Source organism: Carassius carassius, chromosome 10, assembly GCF_963082965.1.
Source record: "Carassius carassius chromosome 10, fCarCar2.1, whole genome shotgun sequence".
Lineage (NCBI taxonomy): Eukaryota > Metazoa > Chordata > Actinopteri > Cypriniformes > Cyprinidae > Carassius > Carassius carassius.
In genome coordinates, this window is record NC_081764.1 from 6,307,887 (window position 1) to 6,321,341 (window position 13,455).

The 13,455-nt window shown below is 42.1% G+C and overlaps 1 protein-coding gene across 5 annotated transcripts in view; it reads left to right on the forward strand.

The window, feature by feature from the left end:
* LOC132151629 (potassium voltage-gated channel subfamily B member 1-like) overlaps positions 1-13,455 on the forward strand; it is a 33,415-nt gene that overhangs the window by 3,449 nt on the left and 16,511 nt on the right. The window lies entirely within an intron of this gene.

Sequence of the window (13,455 nt, forward strand, 5' to 3'; positions counted from 1 at the left end):
GAAATGCACATATTTTGTAAGAAAGTGTGACATGCTAAAACAAATCTGGCACTATTTTTCAAATCAGCACCCCAAAATTATTAATAATCATACTGGATTTCAAACAACAAATATGATGCAGTGCAGTGTAATCAGATGTGTCAGAAACAATAGCATTCCAGCAGCATTCAACATTGTGCATCAAACATCTTCATCTGCCAAGAAAAAAAAACACAACCTTCACATAAGCATATATCAACACTCAATTAGCTTAAAAGGGCAATGTAAAAAGTGCAGTTCAAGCCTCTGGACTCTAACCAAATTGTGGCAGTCGTGTAATCAATCACAACAGAGTGGCACTCCTGTGCCTCTCACATAATTCAAAATGTAATATTTCCATGTAAACATCAGTCATAGGTGCAGGTTTGACACTTATGTGTGTTTAAAATGGTTTCTGCTTGACATCTTTGGTCTAAAATCAATAAGAAAAGCATCTTTGTTGCATGGTATTGTTAGAGATGCAGTGCCTATCTTTAAACTTTGGTTGTCCCTCACCAGTGGAAGTCTATTTTACTTGCTCTAATTCCATAATTGTGTACCTGTGCTTATATATAGTCACATGGGATTGGGAGGGACAGTTCAGTGACTGTCCTTCCTGTTACCAGGCAACAGAGAGATGACTCTATCACTTTGAAAGCATAACCCCCTGGCTGATGTAGCTGATGTAGACCATTGTTTTGGTACACTTGCACATATATATTTGTATTCAAACAGTGGAGGATGAAGTACCTGAAAGCCACACTTAAGTAAAAGTACAAATATCTTACCTGATAATGACTTTGGTAGAAGTTGAAGTCACTGAATAAAATATTACTTGAGTCCAAGTTAGGTATTCAGGGGTGCATTTCTAGTACAACGATGTAACTCATTGATTAACCACCATAGTACGATGCATTGTTATGGAAACTAACTAGCCAGTCACGACTGTTTCCCGAACACGGTCGCATCTCCATCATTTGAACCCCATTAGTTCAACAATTTAGGGCCATTGTTAATGACATCACACGCATGTGGTGGAGTAATAATAAAGAATTTTTTCCCCTGTCATTTTGCTTTATTTGATGTTTGATTCATCTTGGGTTTCCTCTTATGTCATACTCTGGGTTTCCCTTAGGCAATTAGGCATATGCACACGCTTCAAAAATGGAGCATATTGAGGACGCGCTAAAATGTATTGTTTCAAATGTAAATATAATTAAATAGATTGGAAAATATAGATTGTACTGCATGTTAGCTTGCTTATTGTGCCCAAAAGCATAATTTATTTAAGACCATATTTCTAACTGAAGTAACAAGAAACGTCTCAGGTTACGAATGTAACCATGGTTCCCTGAGAGGGAACGAGACACTATGGGGAACACCTCATCATGACCCTTGTCTGAAGCATACTTTGAAAAACGCCAACGTGTTGGCCGGCAACAGCCTCTGACATCACTACCATCGCGACTATAAATATGTGCCGTAGGCCCTGTCACTTATCTTCTTCTTGAAGCTTGCATCCGAAGCATGGCAGGGAGCTAGAGGACGCAGTGTCTCGTTCCCGCTCAGGGAACCATGGTTACATTCGTAACCAGAGACGTTCCCTGTCAAGGGAACTTCGAACTGCGTCCTCTGAGGGGACACTATGGGGAACAGTATACCCACGCCACCATGCTGAGGGAAGTGCAGGCCAGAATCATGGCAAACACTAAGTACCAACTCTACCATTTCACCGGGAGTCCCGGGACGGTTCGACGGCTGTCTATGACATTATCCCTTATGGCCAAAGGCCTAAGCTACATACCCAACTTACCTGTAGGGCCTTGGCCCAGGGTAGAGCTGAAGGCTTGGAATCACAAAAGATTCCTTTAAAGGGATTCGGCTAAGAACCTAGCACTTTCTTCTACCAAGTCTTGCCTGTCACACAGGGGCTACTGCTAGCTTTTGCAAAAAAACTTGCGCGAAAGAGCTGTCCCAACAGTACTCTAGTACCAACGCCCTGTTCTAGATAGGTATCAGAGGATACCTGGTTGGAGTGGCGCCCAAGATGAACGGGGCTTTAACCGACTCAAGAAAGGGCACGATGCAGCCGTGCGAAGCCCTCACCATATAGGATTTTAGAAAGAACGCAGAGTACTAGTGTGCGAACTTACCACAGTGTGGATTTCAGAAAGTGTGCAAAGGCTTCACGTGCACACTTACCATAACATGGATTTACAATTACTGTTCTAAGGAGGGGCTCTCGTGGCACTCTGATAGCTCGTAGATGGAATGGCCCGGGAGCAGAGCAATTGGAGGAAGGAATGTACAGATGAAGCCTCGGCCCCGTCTGTACCATGGCGTCCAGCCCCAATGGAGCTGGATGAGTCAGAGGAAGCCAGAGGGGATAGTGCGATGCTCTCTCGAGCCGCGAAACCGATCCACCCAAGTCTGGCCAACCTCTCCAACTCAACTTCAACACCTTGGTTCGAAGGCGCCATTCCCCGAGCCTCAGCCCCTCAAAAACAGTATGTAGTACTGGAGCGCTCTGTTGAAGAAAACGAGAATTCAGTCTCCTATGAGAGGAGGGCTCCGAGCTCAGAGTAGCACGCTCATAGGCGACTTCCTTTGGAAAAGGGGAGCGCTGCTAAACTACCACTATATGTGGGAGTTCACCTACAGAGAGGCCTAGAGAGGCCTACTACCTGTTACCAGATAACCACCTTAAGTGGAAACTGAAAGTAATCTGGAACTCAACTCCACTACCTGACAACCACAAAACATGGGAGCTCGCTAACAGAGAGGCCTGGAGGGGCCTACTACCTGAAAAACCATGCCATTTAGTGGAAATGCACAGTATGTGGGAGCTAAACCTCCAGGGAGGCCTGGTGAGGCCTACTACCTGACAACCACAGTATGTGGGAGCTCACCTTCAGAGAGGCCTGGTGAATCCTACTACCTGATAACCACAATATGTGGGAGTTCACCTACAGAGAGGCCTAGAGAGGCCTACTACCTGTTACCAGATAACCACCTTAAGTGGAAACTGAGAGTAATTTGGAACTCAACTCCAGGTAGGCCTGATGAGGCCTACTACCTGACCACCACAGTATGTGGGAGCTCAACTCCAGGGAGGCCTGGTGAGGCCTACTAGCTGATAACCACAGTACATCCACACAACCCCTCATGTTGAGGGAAGCGATGCTTGAGGTGTATAATAAATACAACCCAAAATCCGGAAAAGTTGGGACGTTTTTTAAATTTTAATAAAATGAAAACTAAAGGAATTTCAAATCACATGAGCCAATATTTTATTCACAATAGAACATAGATAACGTAGCAAATGTTTAAACTGAGAAATTTTACACTTTTATCCACTTAATTAGCTCATTTAAAATTTATTGCCTGCTACAGGTCTCAAAAAAGTTGGCACGGGGGCAACAAATGGCTAAAAAAGCAAGCAGTTTTGAAAAGATTCAGCTGGGAGAACATCTAGTGATTAATTAAGTTAATTGATATCAGGTCTGTAACATGATTAGCTATAAAAGCTTTGTCTTAGAGAAGCAGAGTCTCTCAGAAGTAAAGATGGGCAGAGGCTCTCCAATCTGTGAAAGACTGCGTAAAAAAATTGTGGAAAACTTTAAAAACAATGTTCCTCAACGTCAAATTGCAAAGGCTTTGCAAATCTCATCATCTACAGTGCATAACATCATCAAAAGATTCAGAGGAACTGGAGAAATCTCTGTGCGTAAGGGACAAGGCCGGAGACCTTTATTGGATGCCCATGGTCTTCGGGCTCTCAGACGACACTGCATCACTCATCGGCATGATTGTGTCAATGACATTACTAAATGGGCCCAGGAATACTTTCAGAAACCACTGTTGGTAAACACAATCCGCCGTGCCATCAGCAGATGCCAACTAAAGCTCTATCATGCCAAAAGGAAGCCATATGTGAACATGGTCCAGAAGCACCGTCGTGTCCTGTGGGCCAAGGTTCATTTAAAATGGACTATTTCAAAGTGGAATAGTGTTTTATGGTCAGACGAGTCCAAATTTGACATTCTTGTTGGAAATCACGGACGCCGTGTCCTCCGGGCTAAAGAGGAGGGAGACCTTCCAGCATGTTATCAGCGTTCAGTTCAAAAGCCAGCATCTCTGATGGTATGGGGGTGCATAAGTGCATACGGTATGGGCAGCTTGCATGTTTTGGAAGGTTCTGTGAATGCTGAAAGGTATATAAAGGTTTTAGAGCAACATATGCTTCCCTCCAAACAACGTCTATTTCAGGGAAGGCCTTGTTTATTTCAGCAGGACAATGCAAAACCACATACTGCAGCTATAACAACAGCATGGCTTCGTCGTAGAAGAGTCCGGGTGCTAACCTGGCCTGCCTGCAGTCCAGATCTTTCACCTATAGAGAACATTTGGCGCATCATTAAACGAAAAATACGTCAAAGACGACCACGAACTCTTCAGCAGCTGGAAATCTATATAAGGCAAGAATGGGACCAAATTCCAACAGCAAAACTCCAGCAACTCATAGCCTCAATGCCCAGACGTCTTCAAACTGTTTTGAAAAGAAAAGGAGATGCTACACCATGGTAAACATGCCCCGTCCCAACTATTTTGAGACCTGTAGCGGAACTCAAAATTGAAATGAGCTCATTTTGTGCATAAAATTGTAAACTTTCTCAGTTTAAACATTTGCTATGTTATCTATGTTCTATTGTGAATAAAATATTGGCTCATGTGATTTGAAATTCTTTTAGTTTTCATTTTATTAAAATTTAAAAAACGTCCCAACTTTTCCGGAATTCGGGTTGTACACACTGGTTGAATGAAGCCCATTGAACCCAGGGCTAATCATCTTAAGAAAGGGAACGAAGCGGAGCACGTAACCCTTACCGTACAGGATTTCAGAAAGTGCGCAAAATCTTGCATGCACACTTACCACTTACGTGGATTTCAGAAAGTGCGCAAAGTGTTCACGTGCACACTGACCACCATGTGGTTTTGAGAAAGTACACAGGCTTAGCGTGTGTACAGAAAGGTTCCTAAGCATCGCAGAGGCGCTGGATCGCACGAAAGAGGCAGGCTCCAACCCTCAAGCGAGGGGAGCATCACCCGAGGCAGTACATACAGAAGTCTTCCGTAACTAACACATCCCCGGATGCGCCAAGTGGCCAGTCGGCCCCTCAGAGTGACCTGGCCGGACATCCATGAAATTCCCTGCAGTGCTGTGCGGGTTCTAACGACCAGCCAGGCTCCTCGGGAGGGGGTGTGGGATGGACAACCGCAGAGTGTTTGCCTCCCACACGCGGGTTTCACTCTGCGTTGGGTGTCGCGCCCCGGGGGTCAGAACCCACGCGGCGCGGCCGCCTGCCAAAAGTCTGTGATCTTGGCCCCCTAATACCAGAGCACGAGGCCGGAACTGAGCACTGTAAAGGAAACTCACAGAGTTTGTTAGTAGACATATAACCACCAGCAACATAACACCCATAAGCAGATAAAGAAAGGGTTACATACTCACCCACCCTCCTGTACTGGAGTCCCGCTTAAGGGGCGCCCCCTTTTGGTCCGGACCGTCAGTAAGGTGGTTACTATGAATATAGGACCAACCAGAAACATCATAGGTCCTGGATAGTTCACTGTTATGTGAGAAACTTTCCACCTAACCTCGATCAGGTGGAGAGCTGGTGGCTACAGGGGGAATTAGGCCGGGGAGAATAAGAACAGAAGTTAAAAACATCCAAAAGAAGTGAGTAACTCCTAGGTATCGCTCCGATCCGGACGAGGACGCTGCCTCATCTGAATCACATCCCTCAGACCCTGCTTACCTCTTTGTGACCCGCGATTCCTCTTGCCCCTGCCCTTAGGCGGGGGAGTAGCGCGAGTCGCGACACTAGCCTTCTGGGCCCCGTCTTCCATCCTCAGATCGAGATGGGCCAGGACCCCTTTGTTGTTCAGGCTCGGACCTGGACCTTCGTGGAATGAAGGATTTAAAGGCAGCTGAGCGCACCCTTGCCTCCCTGAACTTTTCGACCACCATCTCGACGGAGGTACCGAAAAGCTCAGAAGGCGAGACTGGAGCATAGAGAAGAAACCACCTTTCTTCCCTCCCGATGTCTGCCAGGTTCACCCACAGATGTCTCTCCGTTACCACCATGGACGCCATAGACCTACCCATGGCGGAGGCGGCCTGCTTGGTAGCCCGGAGAGAGAGGTCTGTGGTGCGGCGCAGCTCGGCTACCTGGTCAGCTGAAAGGCCCTCGCCTGTATCCAGGTCCTTCAGCAGGTCACCCTGGTAAGCCTGAAGCACTGCCATTGTATGCAACGAAGCCACAGCCTGACCTGCTGCTGCGTATGATTTACCATTTAAGCGGGATGTATCCTGGAGGGGCTTAGATGGCAAAGAGGGAGATTTAAGAGAGGATGTTTCCCCCACAGAGAGATAGCTAGACAGCGTTTCTTCTACAGGGGGCATCCTCTCATAGTCGTTTTCGTGCATGCCCTCGATATTAGCATAACTAATATGCTAATAAAAATATAATAACTCGTCCCGAGTTATGCTGAAACCGATGGATGCGAGAGGAAAACGGCCTCTTCCATTCCTTTTCGACTTCCGCATGTAAGTCAGGCAAGAATGGAAGGCTCACCTGGGCTGGAGGGCTATGGTCAGACAAATAACGCTCATCGAGGCGACCTCGCGACGTTACCTTTCTGGCACGCTTCCATGGCAAGTCTAATTTTGCCGTGGCGCGATCCATAACCTCTAACAGCTCCCCATACGAAGGGCAGGAGGATTGAAAAGGCTCAGCCTCAGCTTCTTCGCCACTCACAGACATCTCCTGCTCTTTCTGGATAGAACCCAGCAGAGCACTAACTTCAGTATCAGAAAGGGTTAATGACAACGCATCTTCCTCCTGAAGTTCACTCTCGTTTGCCGACGGAGAGTGTGAAAGGAAAATCCCTCTCTACACTCCTCAGCGAGATCCACCTGTGATCCCCACGAACTCATTCTCCTCCGTGCCTCTGCAACGGTGGGACCTGAGCCACGGGGACCAGATGGCTGTCCCTCTTTCCCTCGAAAAGAGAGACAAACGAGAGCGGAGCTTTTTCACAGAAAAACGCTCGCAGTGCACGCAGATTGCCCCCTCAAGGACATCGCGCGCGTGCTCTTCGCCCAAACAAGAGACGCAAAGACTATGTGTGTCATCAGGTGTCAAATAACGCTGACATGGACGCACACACTGTTTAAATGCCTTGCTAGTGGATGCCATGATAACAATGATAGATCGCTCTTACCGTTTTGGTCGTTTCTCAAATGCACGCTTCAAACAAAACAGTCAATGAAGACGAAGAAGATAAGTGACGGGTCCTACGGGCGCGTATTTATAGTCGCGCTGGTAGTGATGTCAGAGGCTGTCGCCGGCCAACACGTTGGCGTTTTTCAAAGTATGCTTCAGACACGGGTCACGACGAGGTGTTCCCCATAGTGTCCCCTCAGAGGATGCAGTTCGAAGTTCCCTTGACAGGGAACTATGCTTCTAACCACAGGTCGAGAGCTGTAGTTCCTACCACGTATGTTTGCGACGCTGTTTGCGAATGTTCGTTTGAACTATGGTTTCGGGAAACACTGAATCGTTGAACTATGTTGGTAACAATGGAACTTGCGACCATAGTTAGTTAACGATGCTTTTTGGAAAACGCACTCCAGAATAGTATTGAATAGTAATGAGTGAGTCCCTTAATCACTCATCCAACCGATTCACTCAAAAAGCTGATTCATTCAATAAAGAAACACTATCCTGTGTGTTGCTCAGAGATGCCAAATAGTACTGAGATATTTGTTTGGAACAATTTTCATTGGCAAAATTTAAATATAAAAACTCAAGTAAAGTACAGATTCTCTCAAAAAGAAAATCCACAAGTACTTTACAGAAGAATTATTACTTCATTACATTACACCACTGTATTTAAATAAGAACTGAACAAAGAGTCAGGCTTTTTGGCTTTTTCCTCTTCCGTCTCTCCCTCCCTCTGTCTTCAAGCTCCTTCACTGCACTTCTGGCTAAATGTCAGGGAAATGTCACATTAATTATCCTCCATGAGACTTTATGTCCCATTCTGTTTTAAGCCCCTCCTTTTCTCCCTCTATTCTCACTCGAACAGTCTCTGTCTACGTCTGTCTCAAATCAGATTTTGCTGCATGGCCCTACCACACAATAAGATTATGTCAGACCGCTGTCATATCATTGCAAATTACCGCCTGGTCATATTTCATAGCTAGACTTCACCGTTTTGGCATTGAAGTCCTGCATTGCCATGCTATTTAGTGGATACTAGTAGTTTACTAATTAATAGTGTTTAAAAAAATAGAAGGTGGCATTTGCATTAAGTTAAGGACCTTGTATTTAGCTTCAGTCAAGATTGCTGAGGTAGTAAATGTTGTTTTTAATTCAACTGTACATGCAGTTTATCACGTAATAGGCTCTACCTTGATTCAGTGCCATTTATAACTTGTATTGACTAACTACACTGTAAATCTAGGTTATGCATCTATAATCTATGCATTTTAACACAAGTCTTCAATATATGCATAGATGCCACAATGTCAAAAAAAAAGCTCTAATATTCATAGGTTGTAAAAAAAAAAATAGGGTAATATGATGGAATTGTATACATTTATTTTTTCACAGATATTTTCCGTAGTTTTTATTTTAAGATTTAAGTAAATGTTCATAAACAGTGAATGTCCTAAATGTTTTTTTTTTCTTTTTCTTTACACACACACATATATATATATATAGTGAGTTCATGCTATAAGCACAAACAGGTTAAGACGGAGTACTTAGCAAATGCTTTTTTCAAAAAATCTAATTTATGATTTAGCCCATCACATATATGGAAGACCCACAGTTGTGACCCAGCCCTCTGCCCGAGGATGTGGATATTTCCTGATTCTCAGAGATGTCACAAAACACCAACCTTATTTACTATCTCCATTTCATATAAAGGGAAGTAATCACTGGATGTGGTTATGTACAGCCAATGTCCTTCCAGAAGCCCTTGCAGCATTGAGATGGCAGTTACCTTCTGGTTTGCAAAGCCTTCAGTGATACTAGAGAGCCGATACGGGACATTTACGCAGATCTAATATAACCATGACTTATTTAAAAAAACAAAAAACAAATGGCACGTAAAAAAACGGTTGAAGGTGACCCTGTTTATTGTGAGAAAGACAACTTTTTCCCTGTTTTAGTTAATACTACTGCAAATTTTACTACTATTATGTTCAAGGGACATTAATTCATATGAGAGATACAGATAATAAGCCATCCATTCGATCAATGCAACATTTATGAGGATATCTGACTAGTGCCTGTAAAGGTGTCTAATGTCAGGGTGGCTAACCCAAAAATAGAAATCAACGGAAATACTCCACTTTTTGTGACCAGGGCTGGAATCAATTCCTTTTGCCAGTTCAGCTGATAAAAGTTAAAATCATATCTCACTGTATTAACTGATAGGACTGAATGAAGTGAAATGAATTTGACATTCCTGATAATATTTCTAAAGCTCCACCCTGTACCATTAATCCAGTAGTCAAACAATGGCAAATGAGTAATTTGTGTGATTTATTAAACTTCACTGTTTATGTGTAAGAGGTTTATTTAATAATAGGTCCTGGTATCAAAATTAGAACTATAGCTGGGTTTGATGTAACATGATTTGAACACTGCTGAAAGTGATAAATGGTATAATGCATTGTAAATATTACATACAGTTTCAACTTCAGATTTAACCACAAATAAAGTATCATGTATGTACTTAAATACTATTTTTGGATTTAAAAACATTAGCTCTGCTCAAAATAATCTTAGATGATATTAGAACACTTTTAAACAACTAGCTACACTGCTTCTATACAACAGTTCTATAAAAAAAAAGAAGTTAAGTGTTTAGCCACAATATTACTAGTAACCTGAAAATAGTTCCAAACAAAGCTGAAGCACAACTGTTTCAAAATTGATAAATAAACATCAGTACTATTTCGTTACTGAATGAATCGCAGTTTTTGAAAGAATCAGTTGAATCGATGAGTCAGTGGTTCACAATAACGTCATTTGTCGCCACCAACTGGCTGTAATGACGTAAGTTCCAGAAAGAGTAACCTGCTCACCATTGTCTTTACAAACCTGCATACATTTCTTGCTTCAGCGGAACATAAAATATTTTGAATTCATATAGGAACAACATTAGGGAAGAGTAAATAAGGGCGGGCTACCCCTTTAAGTAATTAAGTGTATATAATTGTTTAATATAATGACAAGATTGTACATAAATGTTTAGGTTTTACAGTATTTTGACATGCATTTTTTTTGTGTTGGACAAATATTCGAGAAAGTGGTGAAAGTTTTGGTCAGCTTCACTGTGTTTAGTTATAGACTTTGATGTTGGCATTTAAAAAAATTAATTTAGCAACTTCGTCAGCCACTCTGATTCTGCTATTGTGTATTGGACTCCTTTTTCTCTTCACGACCCAACACTGACTCTTTGGTTCAGGAATAAAACAGAATTTAATAAACAAAGAAATAATTCACAGTATATATGCTACTTTTTACTCTCAGTCTGGTCTTCTCAGTGACATTTGTTTGTATATTTCATCATATTTGTTTGGACCAGGATGGACGCACAGATGGATGAACACATCCAGAATGTGTTGCATTTCTTTAAATTAAAATGTGTAAATTCCCCTTCCTGTCATTCCAATGCCACTTCCAGAGAATGCCATTAATTGTACATTATGTCCATGTTGTACTTCAGTAAGCACTGAGTAAGAGTTAATGTATGAAAAACGAATATCAATAAATTATTTTGCCATGTAACTTGAACACTCATGTATAATTAGAAGGTGTTCTGCAGTTTTTGTGCAGCCCTCAGCAGAGGCTTCACGAAGCCCATCATGATACAAGGGTCTTAACCTGTGGTTTGCTGCGGTTACTATGGCCTAATTACATGTGACACAGAAGTTAGGATGCAGACTTTTTCTTGAGAGTCACATACTCATGAATCACAACAATGTGATATGAATCATCTAATGCTTGGTGAGCTTTATATCTAAATGCTAGAAGCCATGTGGCTTGTTAATGTGCAATCAGGCCTAATCGCCTTTCTGTTGCATCGCATTCACCTTATTTATGAAAGTGGGTCAAGTAAAGTGTCCTTCGTTGTTGAACTGGACACTTCTTTGGTAAGATATAATGTGACGTGATCTCATAAAGAATAACACTTTAAACTGGTGCCAATTAGGTTTATGCATTGCAAGCATTAAGAGTAAAAATGTGGTCTTGTTTTTTTAAGTAGATGACATTCTTTGCAGCTTGGGCCCCATCTTATTAATAGCAGCCCATATTTCTGCATATATAATTAATTATTCTTTAATTAAACCTCATTAGGAAGTGATTTGTTGCATTTAGGAGGCTAGGCAGTCTTGGAATCTAATGAATAGAGAAGTGTAATTATTTTTTCAGACCCATCAATGTAAGTTTTTGAAATGCGATGTGACTGCTGAGCTCTAGAGACATTAACCATCATCCACTAATTGCTTATCTGTGCAAAATAGTTATGCATCAGAAGGTTGTTTTCAACCTGGGCTAAGTCTAGCTCTTTTCAGTCACGCGCACAACTACCGAAAACATGCCGCAAGTCAGAAATACAAGAGACTAATGTCTGTGTTTCGGCATGAACAGAAGCGACTTTTCTGGAGCAGCGTGTCCTGCTTTGACATTAAAGAACAGTTTTGTGCTACATTTAAAGAAAGAGTTCATACAAAAATGAAATTTTTGTCATATACTCACTCTCATGTCATTCAAAATTTGAGGTTATTTTTTATTTGTGGAATAAGATAAAATATTGAGGGAAAAAAACTTCCAAAGTTTTTGGAATCAATGTGATAACTTTAAAAACAGACAGAAGTTCGGAAGACTTTTTAGTTCATATTCATCGTTAAAGCATGGAAAAGAATGTAGTCTTTAGAAGTGTGTTGTCTGTTGCCATACAGGTTTAGAATGATACAAGAGTTACAAACCCGATTCCAAAAAAGTTGGGACACTGTACAAATTGTGAATAAAAACAGAATGCAATGATGTGGAAGTTTCAAATTTCAATATTTTATTCAGAATACAATATAGATTAAATATCAAAAGTTTAAACTAAGAAAATTTATCATTTTAAGGGAAAAATGAGTTGATTTTAAATTTCATGGCATCAACATATCTCAAAAAAGTTGGGACAAGGCCATGTTTACCACTGTATGGCATCTCCTCTTCTTTTTATAACAGTCTACAAATGTCTTGGGACTGAGGAGACAAGTTGCTCAAGTTTAGGAATAGGAATGTTGTCCCATTCTTGTCTAATACAGGCTTCTAGTTGCTCAACTGTCTTAGGTCTTCTTTGTCACATCTTCCTCTTTATTATGTGCCAAATGATTTCCAAATGATGATCCTTCTTCTACGCAGTCATGATGTTGTAATCGATGCAGTATGTGGTCTGGCATTGTCATGTTGAAAAATGCAAGGTCTTCCCTGAAAGAGACGACGTCTGGATGGGAGCATATGTTGTTCTAGAACTTGGATATACCTTTCAGCATTATTGGTGCCTTTCCAGATGTGTAAGCTGCCTATGCCACACACACTCATGCAACCCCATACCATCAGAGATGCAGGCTTCTGAACTGAGCGCTGATAACAACTTGGGTTGTCCTTGTCCTCTTTAGTCCGGATAACAGGGCGTCCCAGTTTTCCAAAAAGAACTTCAAATTTTGTCTGACCACAGAACAATTTTTCACTTTGCCACAGTCCATTTTAAATGAGCCTTGGTCCAGAGAAAACGCCTACGCTTCTGGATCATGTTTAGATATGGCTTCTTTTTTGACCTATAGAGTTTTAGCCGGCAACGGCGAATGGCACGGTGGATTGTGTTCACCGACAATGTTTTCTGGAAGTATTCCTGAGCCCATGTTATGATTTCCCATTACAGTAGCATTCCTGTATGTGATGCAGTGCCTTCTAAGGGCCCGAAGATCATGGGCATACAGTATGGTTTTCCGGCCTTGACCCTTACGGTTCTCTGAATCTTTGCATAGATATTATGCAGTGTAGATGATAATAACTTAAAACTCTTTGCAATTTTTCTCTGAGAAACTCCTTTCTGATATTGCTTCACTATTTTTCACCGCAGCATTGGGGGAATTGGTGATCCTCTGCCCATCTTGACTTCTGAGAGACACTGCCACTCTGAGAGGCTCTTTTTATACCCAATCATGTTACCAATTGACCTAACAAGTTGCAAATTGGTCCTCCAGCTGTTCCTTATATGTACATTTAACTTTTCCAGCCTCTAATTGCTACCTGTCCCAACTTTTTTGGAATGTGTAGCTCTCATGAAATCCAA